The sequence below is a fragment of the Notamacropus eugenii genome, chromosome 1, assembly GCF_028372415.1.
Source record: "Notamacropus eugenii isolate mMacEug1 chromosome 1, mMacEug1.pri_v2, whole genome shotgun sequence".
NCBI classification, from domain to species: Eukaryota; Metazoa; Chordata; class Mammalia; order Diprotodontia; family Macropodidae; genus Notamacropus; species Notamacropus eugenii.
The window spans coordinates 472,961,907-472,976,301 of record NC_092872.1 but is presented as its reverse complement, the minus strand read 5'-3'; the positions used below and the strand labels follow the sequence as shown (position 1 = coordinate 472,976,301).

General features: G+C 34.6%; 1 long non-coding RNA gene across 4 annotated transcripts in view; it reads left to right on the top strand.

Annotated features, from left to right (window-relative positions):
- LOC140519363 (uncharacterized) overlaps window positions 1-14,395 on the top strand; it is a 38,532-nt gene that overhangs the window by 20,639 nt on the left and 3,498 nt on the right. For 2 of the 4 annotated variants that reach the window (XR_011972189.1, XR_011972191.1), the window contains exons 2-4: window positions 9,133-9,836; window positions 10,835-10,926; window positions 12,820-12,940. This is a non-coding gene — a long non-coding RNA (uncharacterized lncRNA). Of the gene's footprint in view, window positions 1-9,132; window positions 10,277-10,834; window positions 11,240-12,819; window positions 12,941-14,395 lie in introns of those variants that run through there. The other 2 variants (XR_011972190.1, XR_011972188.1) reach the window with 2 other exon arrangements.

Sequence of the window (14,395 nt, the reverse complement as noted above, 5' to 3'; positions counted from 1 at the left end):
CCTAGTTCCATTGACTTCTAAAATATCATATTCCAAGTCCTTTGATCTTTTAATGCATAAGCTGCTAGATCTTGCGTTATCATTAGCCAGGTTTGATAGACCTTTCCTGTCAGCCTTACAGGCTGTCTTGGAATGGAAATCTTTTTCACTCTGTTGTTTTGTGGCTTCTGTTGTTCTAGAATTTGTTGAAAGTCATTTTTTACAGGTATTTTATCAGTTGTGGGGGTAGAGCTTCTACAGTTCTATCCTTCTACTGCACCATCTTGACTCTGTCCCAGTGAGGGTTTTTTCTAGAGCACCTCAAAAATCTTCTGCAAGGCATGAGTTACATACCCAATTAAGGAAAAGGTATAATTACTTCTACATTTTTCTTTGGGTGCTATTCTATGCTCAGTGTTGTAATTTTAAGGTAATTCTCCATATAAAGCTGGGGGAATCTCCCTAAGGAGCTTGGAATCTTGACAAAAGATTGTTGATGGTTGACTCTCAATTTTGAAAGAAATTTAGGCCTTTGAACATATTACTAAGAAGGGGTTGTACTCTCTTTTTAGGAAATCTTAAAAATTACAACATTTACTTGTTTTGAGTAGCCTTTAGGTTTGTTACCTTAGAGGATTTGACTTCCTGTAAAGCAGGGTCTTGGCCTTAGGCTGAGGGTTCTTAAACCTTCAAAGATTTATTCTTCAAGATGACTCTCAATCTAAATATTGGGAGAGGTGTTTTCCATTAAAGAGTAATGAAGCTCATGCTCCTGTTTTTACAAAAAGGAGATCACCAAAATATAGCCTATATTTTTGTCCTTGTCTTTGTGTCTGTGTTTCTTTCCTCCCATTATATTAAAAGCTGAACTAGCTCTTTTCTCATGTCTTTTTATCCCAAAGACCATGACAAAAAGTAGGGACAAAAAGCAAAATTTTTTTCTCAAAAAAAAAGAAACTCCTTCTGTCTTTTCACAATGGACAAGTTAGAAGACAGACAAGAGACACACATAAAAGCAGTGCTATTTTTTCCCCAGTTTGTGAGTTCCAGGGTAGCATTCTGTAGACATTTGTTTTATAAAGATGTCAAAAGCAGGAGGTGATAAACAATTTCAAAAGTTCTGAATGCCTTTTTCTAGGTGCTTTCCTTCCCCAAATCAATTTAAAGATTCAAAAGGAAACCTCCTGCAACTTTCAAAAACTCCCTTTTTTATTGATAAGGTACTTAGCAAATGCTAGTCAAGTGCAGAAATGTTAGGGACTATGTAGAACTAGATCCATTAAACTGAAAAGTTTTGGCACAAACAAATTCAATGCAACTAAGATTAAGAGGGAAACAGAAAACTGTGAAAGAATTTTTCCAGCTACTGTCTGTGATAAAGGCCTCATTTCTAAAACATGTAGAGAACTTAGTCAAATTTACAAGAATACAAGTCATTCCCCAATTGATAAATAGTCAAAGAATATGATCAGGCAATTTCCAGAGGAAGAAATTAAAGCTATCCATAGCCATATGAAAAAATGCTTTACTGAAAGAGATCATAAAAGTGGGAAAAGGTCCCATGTGTACAAAAATATTTATAGCAGCTTTTTTTTTTGTGGTAGCAAAGAACTGGAAATTTAGGGAATTCCCACTGAGGGAATGGTTGCACAAATTGTGGTATATGAATGTGATAGAATACTATTGTACTATAAGAAATGATGCAGAGTTAGACTTGAAAATAACCTGGATAGACTTATATGAACTGAAGGTAAGTGAAATGAGCAGAACAAGGAGAACATTATACACAGTAACAGTCACTGTTTCTGATAGACTAAGCCCTTCACAGCAATTCAAGAACCTAAAACATCCCCAAAGGACTCTTGAGGCAAAATGCCATCTACATCCAGAGAAAGAACTATGGAATCACAGCGCAGAATGAAGCAGACTCTTTTTCCTTATGTTATGCTTTGTTTTGTTTTGTTTTTCTCAAGATTTCTCCCATTCATTTTAATTCTTCTATGCAACATGACTAATGTGAAAATGTATTTAATAAGGATGTATGTGTAGAATCCATATCACATTGCATGCCATCGAAGGGAGGGAGGGGACAGGAGAGGAAGGGAGAGAGAGGAGGAGACAATTTAAGACTTGTGGAAGTGATTGTTGAAATCTGAAAACAAATAAATTAAATTAAAAAAATAACTTCCATGTCAGTAGCTGTGTTCTGGGTGCTTTGTGACTGAAATGCATACAATCTTCACAGTTTTTCAAAAAACAAAGGAAAAGAAAATAATAATGGAGCAAATGGAAGGTAATGACTTTATAAGAAACGAAAAAATTATAAAACAAAACCAAAAGAATGTAAAAAATAGGTAACAATATGAAACATTTCATTGGAAAAACAAGTGATCTATAAAATGGAACCAGGAGAGATAATTTAAAAATCACTGGATTACCTGAAAGCCATTATCAAAGAAAGAGCCTAGACACCATCTTCCAAGAAATTATCAAGGAAAACCACCCAGATATTCTAGAACCAGAGGATAAAATAGAAATGGAAAGAATCTACCTATCTCCTCCTAAAAGTGATCTAAAAGTTAAGCACCTAGGAATATTATAGTCAAATTTCAGAGCTTCCAGGTCAAGAAGAAAACATTACAAACAGTCAGAGAATAACAATAAAAGTATTGTGGGAAAACAATCAGGACAACACAAGATTCAGCAGCTTCTGCAAGAAGGGATCAAAAGCCTTGGAATATGATATTCAGGAGGTCAAAGGAAGTAGGATTAAAACCAAAAAATCACCTACTCAGCAAAACTGAGTATAATACTTCAGGAGAAAAAAATGGAACTTCAATGAAATAGAGGACATTCACACATTCCTATTGAAAAGACCAGAGCTGACTTTCAAATTAATAGAAGCATGAAAAAGTAAAAAGGAAAGGGAAACCACAAGGGACTTATTAAAGTTGAAGATTTTATACTTCTACATGGAAAGATGATATTTGTAACTCATGAGACCTTTCTTAGTAATAAGATAGTGTGAGGGCATATATATATAATATATTTATGTATATTTATGCATATATATGTAAATATATAATACAGATATATGTATATATATGCTTATATACACACACCAATATATGTGTGTATATATATATATATATATATACATACATACACACACACACACACACACACACACACATATATAGAGAGAGAGAGACAGAGAGACAGAGACAGAGAGACAGAGAGACAGAGGATAGTGGGGAGACAGGGTGAGCTGAATATGAAGATACGATACCTAAAAAATAAAATTAACTATTGAGAAAAATATAATAGGAGAAAAAGAAAGGGAGAGGTAGAATGTAATAAATCATCTTACATAAAAGAGAGAAGAAAGAGTTTTTACAATGGAGAGGAAAAGACAGGAGGTGAGAGTGAACAAGTGAGTCTTACTTTCATAGGATTTGGATTCAGGAAGGAATAACACACACAAAAGGGTATGGAAGTTTATCTTATGACACAGGAGAGCAGCGGGGTGGGGAAGGAATAAGGGGAGGATAGTAGAAGGGATGGCAGACTGGGAGAAGGGGCATTTAGAAGCAACCACATTTATGGGGGAGGGGTCAAAGGAGAATAGAATAGAATAAATGGAGGGTGGGACAGGATAGAGGGAAATACAGTTAAGTCTTTCACAACATGATGGTTATAGAAGTGTTTTGCATGACTACCCTTATATAAACTAGATTGAATTGCTTGCCTTGTCAATGAGGGTGGGTGAGGAGGGAGGAAAGGAGAGAATGTGGAACTCAAAGTTTTAAAAATGAATGTTAAAAATTGTTTTGACATACAACTAGGAAATAACATATATAAGCAATGGTGTATAAACATCTATCTTGCTCTACAGGAAAATAGAATGAAAGTGGATGGGGGAATGATAGAAGGGAGGGCACATTGGAGGAAATGATAATCAGAATATATGCTGTCCTGGGGTGTGGGAAGGGGGAAGATGACGAGAAAATTTGAAATTTAAAATTTTATGGAAATGAATGTTGAAAACCAAAAATAAACAATTTAATAAAAACACAGTTCATAGTTTTATTTAGTAATTCCTTTCTTTGTTTTATTGTGTTAATCTCATATTTTATTTTTAGGATTTTTTTTTTGGTGTTTAAATTGTGGTTTTTAAATTGCCAATTTTCTATTCTTTTAAAATTATGTGGCTAAATCACTGGTCTGTTGTTTTTCTGCTCTTTTTCTTTTTATTATTGAAAAATTTTCATAAAAATACTATTTATTATATTACATGGCTCTAGCAGAAGGTAATGGGAGGGATCCTGGGGGAAACTATGGTGATATAAAAACACATCGGAAAATGTGAAATAAAAAGTAAAATGTTTTCAGAAATATAAATTTTCCTTTAAATATTGTTTTGCTGCATCACTAAACTTTTAGCATCTTGTTTCATTGTTGCTATTATCTTTAAAGAAATAATTGATTGTCTCCATCATTTGTTCTTTGATCTATCCAGTCTTTAGAAATTTATTTAGTTTCCAATTAATTTTTAATCTTTTTTCAAAAGATGAATATTGAATATCATTTTATTGCATAATTGTTTGCAAGGATGATTCAATATTTTTGTTTTTCTGCATTTGTTTGCAAACTTTTTATGCACTGATACAAAGTCAATTGTTGTGAAAAATTATACACAACTGACAAAAGGTATGCTCCTTTACTTTGTAACATTTCTGAAAGTCAGTTAATGTTATTCATATCTTCTTTTAAAGATTTGTTTTAGACCTAAGAGAGGGTAAATTGATACTCCATCTTTCCATTTTCTCTGTACTTTTCTTACCCTTCTCCTCCTCCATTTCTATTCTTGTTTTAAAATCACCAAAACCTAATAGAACCACTCCCAAGACTTCTGTCCAATTAGATTCTCTTCATGATCCATGATGATGATACAGTTCTGAGAGGATACATGCATCATCTCTCCAAATAGAATCCAAAGAGTCTATCCTTATTTAGTCCCCTTTGTGTGTTCACTCATATATGTATACTTTTTATGTTTCAGGGGACTCCTGTGTTTGTATTTCAAAGTTTCTTTTCAGTTTTGATCTATTCATCAAGAATGTTTAGAAGTCCTCTATTTAACTAAAGGTATCTATTTGCCCCTGAATGATTATACTCAGTTTTTTCTGGGCTGTATATTCTAAATTGTAAGCCTGGAACGACTTCCTTCTGGAATAACATTCTCCAAGTTCTCCATTGTTTATACTTGTGACTTCTAGTATTGAGCAACTTTTGACTATAGTTCTGTACGTGAATTCTTTCTTATTCTTTGCAGTATTTTTCTTGTGACCTAGAAGGCCTGAATTTTGATGGCAATATTCCTGGGAGTTTTAATTTTGGGATTTTTTAAAAAGAGGTGGTCAGTGGGTTTTTTTTTTTTTTGTATTTGTACATTGCACTATTCTTCTATGAGATCTTGGCAGTTTTCTTTTATGATTTCTTAAAACATAAGCAATATGCTCCTTTTGGATCATGGCTTTCAGATATTCTGATTATTCTTAAATTATTTCTACTTATTTGTTTTCCCATGAGTGAATTTTTGTAATGTGATAGCTTATATTTTCTTCTAATTTATCAGTCTCTTAACTTTGTTTTAGTATTTTTATTATCTCAAGGAGCCCCTAACTTTTATATGCTCAGTTCTAATTTTCAGGTAGAATCAATTTTCTTGAATTATATTATATATGTGTTGTTCCAAATCAGTAATACACTTTCTACATTTTTATTCAAAAACTTTTATTTCTTTCCACATTTTTCCTCTAATGCTTTTATTTTCTTTGAAAAAAAAAAAAAGACAAACCATTCAGCTCTTAAAAAGAAAACCTTTGCTTCATCTCTCCCAGGAATTAAGGTTGGACTTGTAACAGTTTTTTTCTTCCAATTTCCTTGTAGATGACTTAAAGTGATTATTTTTTTCTGAGTGTATTTCTTGACCATCTCTATCATCAGTAGAGTTATTCATCGTGGGATTCTTTGTTGTTGCTTTTTTTTTTATTCTCATAGTCTATGTCTTGAGTTTGAACTTTATGTAAGTACTAGTGTTTGAGCACTTTTAAGGGGGATTATCCAGGCTAAGCATTTGTCTTCTTGGATCCTTGTGCTGCTTTCTTGGGTTATAAAGTGTGGTGTTATACTGAGCTCTCAGCAGTTCAGGCTGGGAAAGTGATCTGGGCAAAGTCTATTTACTGCCTTCCTGTTTCTTAACTCAGGAAATGCTGTCTTAAGTTTTAATCTGAACAATACTCTTGTGTGCTTGTTCTTGGATGTTCTAGAAGACTACTGCTGTCCTTAACCCCTATTAACTAGTAGGTTCACAATAACAGAATTGAAGACTCCCCTTTGGCATATTATTCCTGCCTTGGTTATTTGTGATAGTTTTGCAACTTGGCTGGAGGTTCAAGTGGGTAACTTACAGACATTTAATCTGCTGGCTGATAGTTTCAGAAGCATTGCTGCTGTTACCTGGGGTTCTATGCTTCTCTCTTGCTCAGTTCCACTGGACTCCCATCCTGGGCTGATAAGTTGGAGAAAGGGCAGTGTTCTGCTTTCTGCGTAGCTCTGCTATGGCAGAGTACATGCTGATACAGCTTGTTCACTCTGGGCTCTCCCAGCTCCATGTAACAGATCCTTCCTGTCAACCTTCTGGGCTGTCCTTGGCTAGAAATCAGTCCCACTTTATTTCCTAGTGGATTCTGCCACTCTAGAATTTGTTCAGATTCTCATTGTAGAGGTATCGGAAGGACTTTGCCATAAACCTTTGTTGTGTAGGAGCTCTCATTCCGCCATCTTGACTCCACCAGAATATGAAGATTTAAAATAAACCAACATAAATCATCAGTCTTCCTATATGTTCCAGAAAGAACAGAAAAAAGATATTTCATTCAAAATAACTGCAGAATGTTTAAAGTATTTAAAACTCCACTTACTACAGTTCAATTTCCATCTTTAGGAATTTTATGACACCCCTTTCTCCTGGTTCTCAATCCTCCTGACTGATATCCCTCAATCTCCTTTGCTCTATTCCATAGGTGCCTCCCAGTGATTGTCCTACACTCTCTTTTCTTCTTCCTCAATACGCTTTCTGTGGGTGATCTCATCACCTACAACCGACTCAATTATCATCTCTAAGGAGATGATTTTATATGTATCTATCAAAGTCAGGTTTTTTTTCTACCTTCCAGTCTTGTATCACTTGTTCTCTTTTGAACATCTCAAACAGAATGTGATGAGGTCTTAAAATCGATAAGTACAAAATTGAACTCTTTGTCTTCCTCTCAAATCTCTTCCCTCTTCCTAAGGTTCTTGTTATTGTGAAGTGTGCCAGCATTTTTCCAGTTAATTAGTATCATAATCTAGATGTCATCACTCCTCAATCTTTCACTCCCCACATTCAATTTGATGCAGAGTATTGCAATTGTCCCTTTACAACAACTCTCCTAAATGGTTACTTATCTCTGCAAACACTGCCAGAACCTTGGTGCAGAATTGGGGGTGAATTTTTGGACATGACAAAAATGTGAATTTGTAATGTTGCACTGTGCCTATTTACCACAAGGACCATATCATTATTTTTTCATTGGTAGAGGACTCACGGGAGAAAGGGGATACATTGATAGATTTTCCAAAAAGAGTAAAATAGAAAAGAGAGTCATTGAAACATCTTTTTAAATCCATGAAAGATAACTTATGTAAGTTCAGAAGAAAACATCTAAGTACGACAACTTTGAAAAGCAACAAATTCTATTTGTTACAATTTATGTCAAAAAGCAAGCTATATGTAATATATTCACTTGGTCAGAAGTAACTCCCTTTTTATATTCCAATACTTTGCTTATGAAAATGCTATTTTTTGTTGTTGTTTTTGATAATTTTGGATCTTTAGAAGTATCAGAAAAGAAAAAGCAAAGGAATCTTGTAGCTTCAGGAAGAAAAAATTTGCCTACTTCTCAGTTTCTTTCCGCTTATTCTTTTTCTGGTAACAGCTTCATTTTTCTAAAATTTTCCTTGGGAAGCTAAATGCTATAATTATCAACATTCACATTCGGAAATATGTCTTCATCTAGGAGAAAGATTAAGGTAAATTACTCTAAGCTAAGTGCAACTGGCAAGTTATCCACTGAAATGTACTGAGGTTCAGTTGAACTGCTCTGTCCTGCCTAATCAGTGTTCTTGAACAGAACTTAAACTTGCCATGTTATGATAGGGGGTAAGCCTCACACAATATAATTAATTCAAGTAGCATGAAATATTCCTTGGAGACTATGTTTTTGAAAGACAAATTCATTTGGAGAAACATAGATTGGGGCAGAGCCAAGATGGTGGAGTAGTAGGACAGACCTGCTCTAGCTCTGCCCCCATAGCCCATAGAATACCTGTAAAAACGACTCTAAGCAAACTCTAGAGCATCAGAAGCCAAAAAAACAGCAGAATGAAAGAGATTTCCAGCCTAAGATTGATTGGAAGACTGACAGGAAAGGTCTGTCACTCCGGGCTTGGAGCTGAGCACAGCACAGCCTGCACCATAGTGTACAGCATGGACAGGACTGGAACAGGCTTTAGGGCATAGAACTCTGTGTAGCAGCTGCAGTTTCCAGATTTCTCAACCCCAAAATGCCAAAGATAGCTTCAAAGGTCAGTAATAAAGCTCTTTTACCTGGGTGTGAGGGGAGAGAGGTCCAGTCCAAGCCCTGGCACCAGGGCAGCAGCAGTCAATGCAACAGCTTCCACTTTTGGAGCCCACAGTTTAAAGACCATGGGGAAATTGAGCAATTGATCTTAGTCTCAGCCTTGAGTAGCAATCCTTGGCTGAGGAGGACTACTGGCGTGGTGGAGCAGATGGGGCTCAGGACAGGGAATTCTACTCTCAGATCCTAGGCAGAAGAGCGCCTATGGTTGCTCCCAGACCAGAGCACAGGCCAGGAGAAGAATAAACTCCTCTCCCTAGACTGTGCCACCTTAGAGGAACTGAGAACTTACATGTCGCTAGAGTATACCCTCCACTTCACAAAGGACTTAAAAGTCAGAGAACTGGCTGGGAAAATGCCCCCAAAAGTTACTTTCTTGATGAAAAGTTATTTTCTTCTGTCCTTTCAGATGAGGAAGAACAAAGCATACCATCAGAGAAACACATCAAGTTTTCTATATACAAAACCTGCAAAAATATGTGCAATTGTCTCAGGCCATGGAAGAGTTTGAAAAGGATTTCGAAAATCAAGTAAGAGAGGCGGAGGAAAAAGTGAGAAGAGAAATGAGAGTGATGCAAGAAAATCATGAAAAGCAAGTCAGCAGCTTGCTAAAGGAGACCCAAAAATACTGAAGAAAATAACGCCTTTAGAAATAGACTAACCCAAATAGCAAAAACGGTCCAAAAAGTCTGCTGTAAAAAGCAGAATTAGCCAAATGGAAAAGGAGGTTCAAAAACTCACTGAAGATAATAGTTCTTTAAAAATTAGAATGGAGCAGATGGAAGCTAATGACTTTATGAGAAATAAAAAAATAATAAAACAAAACCAAAGAATGAAAAAATAGGGGACAATGTGAAATATCTCATTGGAAAAGCAAATGACTTGGAAAATAGATCCAGGAGAGACAATTTAAAAATTATGGGACTAACTGAAAACTGTGATCAAAAGAAAAGCCTAGACATCATCTTCCAAGAAATTATCAAGGAAAACTGCCCTGATATTCTAGAACCATAGGGTACACTAGAAATGGAAAGAATTCACTGATCACCTCCTGAAAGAGATGCCAAAAGCAAAACTTCTAAGAGTATTGTAACCAAGTCCCGGAGTTCACAGGTCAAGTAGAAAATATTACAAGCAGCCAGAAAGAAACAATTCAAGTATTGTGCAAATACAATCAGGATAACACTAAGGGATGAAAGGCTTGGAATATGATATTCCAAAAGTCAAAAGAAGTAGGATTAAAACCTAAGCTTTCAGAATGAATGCTAACAATTATTTTAGCATGGAACTGGAAATTAATCTATATAGGCAATGAACTATAGAAATTTATTTTGCCATACAGAAAAACAGAGGGGAAAGGGGATAGAAGAAGCGTGGCTCATAGAAGGGAGGACAGACTGGAGGAAGAGGTGGATGGGAGGCATGCTGTCCTGGGGTGGGGTTTAGAGAGAGATGGGGTGAAATTTTGAATTCAAATTCTTGTGGAAGTGAATGTGAAGAACTGAAAAATAAATAAATTAAATATGTGTATACACACACATATATTAGTATAACTTGCAAATCCAAAATAAATTTATATATATGTGTGTGTGTGTGTGTGTGTGTGTGTGTGTATGCATGCATGTATGTATGTATATATGTTTATTTGGCAGAGGAAGCCAAAGGCATAAAATACCTTATGGAAGGAGAGACCCTTAAATCATTTAGTAAGTACTTGCAAGGTACTATGCTAATCTGTGGTAAATAATCACAGAAAGTAATAATCCCTGCCAATAAAGAGATTAGAGTTGCTGAGAGTAACACCATATACATAGGTTTTTGCTGAGAATGCTATCAGCCAATGTGTTGGGGACAGAACTGAAGACAGCAAGTCTGGACTAGAGGGAAGTTCCAATGGAATGTGACAGATAGGAGGAGGAAGTATGCCATCATCTAGTTTCTTGTTTCAGCTAATTTTTCTTGATGATAAGGTTCTGAGTTAGGTTATCTAATGATTTAATTGCTGCTACTGCTCCCATTAAATTTCAGTGTCCCAGAGTAAACCCATGGTCACCCCATGCTCATTATAGCTCTTCTTGAATAGTAATCTTACTTCTTCGTTCTTCTCTCAGATCTTATCGCTTCTATCCAAGAATGTCTTTCCCAGAATGAAATTGCCCTGGCAGAATCTCTATTAACTATAATATTCAAACTCTTAACTGAGGTAGGTTCCACAAACGATTTGTCATTAGAAACGCTTAACTTGGGATAAGGAAGAGGACTTTGGGTATCCAAGGTGTCAGAGTAAGGAGTAAATTACTGAAGCTCTTCCATGTACACCTCATGGTAAATGATATTCTGGAGGCAAAATGAGCTAGGACTACAACCAAATATCACTTATCTCTCAAAATTAGACACAATGCATCAAAGAAAAAAATAGTCATTCTACAAAATAGGTTTTCAAGTCTTTATAAGAAGACCAGAACTAAACAACAAAACTGATCGCGAATATCAAGACCCAAGAGAAGCATAAACAGGTAAAAAGAGAAAAGAAACAGAAGGGATTCAATAGTGCTAAACTGTTTACATCCCTGAACAGGAATATGATACTTATAACTCTTAAAAACTGTTTCACTAACAGTACATATCTAAGACATAAACATAGACAGAGGGAAGGGGTAAAACGTGTATTTGAGAGAATGACAAAAAAATAAAGGGTGAGAAAGAGAAGTAAAATGTGTGCAGAAGGAAGGGAGAGGTAGAAGGAGGTAAATTATTGAACAAGAAGAGGTGAGAAAAACCTATTACAGAAGAGGGGAAGATGGGAGGTGGGAGCTATAGGCATTGCTTGATCCTTACTCTCATTAATATTGGCTCAAACAGCAAATAATATACACAATCAGATAAATATAGAAATCTATCTTACTTGACAAGGAATTAAGAGGGGAGAGGATTAAATAAAGGGGGGGAAGTGGGGACTGGCAGAAGGGAGGGCAAATCAGGGGTGGAAGTAGACAGAAGCAACACATTGGTGATATGGAAAAGAGTGAAAAGAGACAGAGTTCAAAGAGGAGGAATAATAGAATGGAGGGGAATATACAGGTATTAATCATAATGATGAATGTGGTTGAACTGTCCCATAAAATGGAAGCAAATAGCACAATGGATCAAAAACCAGTATTCTACAATATTTTGCATACAAGAAACATACTTGAATCAGGAAGGCACACACTAAGTAAAGGAAAACCTGGAAAGAATTGTACAAACTGATGCAAAGTGAAATGAGCAGAACCAGAAAAGCACACTACACAGTATCAGAAATATCATGTGAAGATCTACTATGAATGACTCAGCTTTCCTCAGCCACATAATAATCCAAGACAAATACAAAGGACTCAGGAAGGAAAAGTTTCCATATTCAGATAAAAAACTGATGGACTCTAAATGCAGATCAAACCTCATTTTTTCACTTACTTTCTTCTTTTTTTTTTTTTTATTACTTTTCATCTGTTTTTTTCTTCCACAATTGTGATTAATATGGATACGGAAATATGCTTTATATGATAGCATATGTATCAATTACATTGAGCTGCCTATTATATTCAGAAAAGAGGAGTGAGGGAATGAGAAAAACTTGGAAATCAAAATCTTGTAAAAATGAAGGTTAAAAATTTTCTTGATTTGTAATTGTGGGAAAAAATTCTATCAAAAGTAAAAAAAGAAAAAGAAACACATCTTCATTTATAGAATCATAGGATTTATCCTGGGAAGTAATATCAGAGGGCATCTAAATTTTTTTAAGTGGATGGGATAAAAAATGGCATGGGAGTCATTTGACATAAAGGACGTAAGAGGAAGAGCTCCGATTTAGAATGGGAAAGAATGTTAGAGGGCATTGATGTCATTAAAAAATAGATCAAAGAAGGGAGGGGAAACTGATTGACCACACATAAAGTAAGAAGGAGTGTTAGAATTTCAACCTGGGTCTTCTAACTCTAAATTAAGCACCTTTTGGAATTCACTTCATTATATTATCTTTCAGAATATAGAGTTTTAGTTACAGCTGTTTTACCATGTTGGATTGATAGCAGAAAATCTCCTTTTTATTTTGTTGCAGAAAATCACAGGTTTTGCTGGCTGTAAAAGAATTACTTCAGGCCTTATGATGCATTGTGTTCAGAAAAAAACAAAATCCAAACAAAACAAAACAAGAACTCATGGACATAGTCCTAAAGATGGTAGGTGGCCTTAAGGTTCATATATAGCATGCCTTTAAATGTTCATTTTACTTGTTTCTTTAGTTTCCTCCAGTAGATTAAGCTGTCTTCTATAAATGTAAAGCTTTTACTTGGAATGCTTTTCAGGATAAACATTTTCACCAGAGCTTTTACTAGTAGTTGCTACACCTGGGACTGTCAGTATTAAGTGGTTCCTTAAATATTTACAAATTAGATTTAGTATTCAAGTTGTATAAAACATCAGGATGTATATGTATAGGTGCAGACATACATACAATTTATATATGCAATATACTAACATAAAATTGTACATGTAAATATGTAAACACATAATATTAATTATTAAATATATTAATTGTTAAAAATATATACTTGTATGTAATATATGTGTGTATATGCATATATAATATTTATAAGCACATTGTATGCACAATTATAAGCACATATATGTGCTTATACATACTATATGTTCCATAATACATAATATACACAAGCATATACAGACATAAATTACACTATATATATGAAGATGTATGTTTGTAAAACAAGAAGACATTAACTACAATATAAGTGATCAAACAGAAATATTATATATGAAAAAAATGGGTCTGAAAAGAATTTTAAATTCTGACCATCCATAGGAAAGAATCCTCAAACTTTAATGATAAAACAAACAAATCAAAGCAACTGTAGAGTTTCATATTATCCTCCAAAACTGTTAAAGATGACAAAAAAATAGGGACAAACAATGTTGAGGGCTGTGGAAAGATAAGCACAGTAATATTTTGAAGTTAGAGCTATTTATTATTAAAAATGTTAATTAGAAAGATTTAGAAATTATGCAAATAAAAGAATTAAAATATCCATGCTGTTTCACCTAGTCAATAAAAATTCATTAAGCACTAACTACTTATCCTGTGCCTAGCAGACATTGTACTACTAAATGCATGTATAGAAAGAAAGTTGATTTATATGTGTCAATAAAAATGAAGTCTCCATAAACAGTAAAATATTAAAAATAATGCTTTTTAAGTAGCAAAAAAAAATAGGAAATTGTGATACATCATTTTTATCAGAATATTAATGTGCTGGAAGAATTTACAAACAAAATTAATGCAGAGAAGCTTGGAAGGACTTAGATGAACTGAAGAAAAGTAAAATAAGTACAGCCAAGAAAACAATACATTGATTACAACATAAATGCAAGGAAAAGTGACACAAAAAAGTAAATGTCACAAAACTACAAAGAATGATTGTGAACTCAGTGTGTGTGTGTGTGTGTGTGTGTAAATGTGTGTGTGTGTGTATGTGTGTGTGTGTATGGAACTACCTTCACTCATGGCTTAGCTAAGATGAGAAGTTTACAGATGTGGAATATTGAATATATTTTCAAATTGGCTTAATATTATTGATCTTTTTTTATTCTTCATCTTTATTCCATCATTTCTGAAAAAA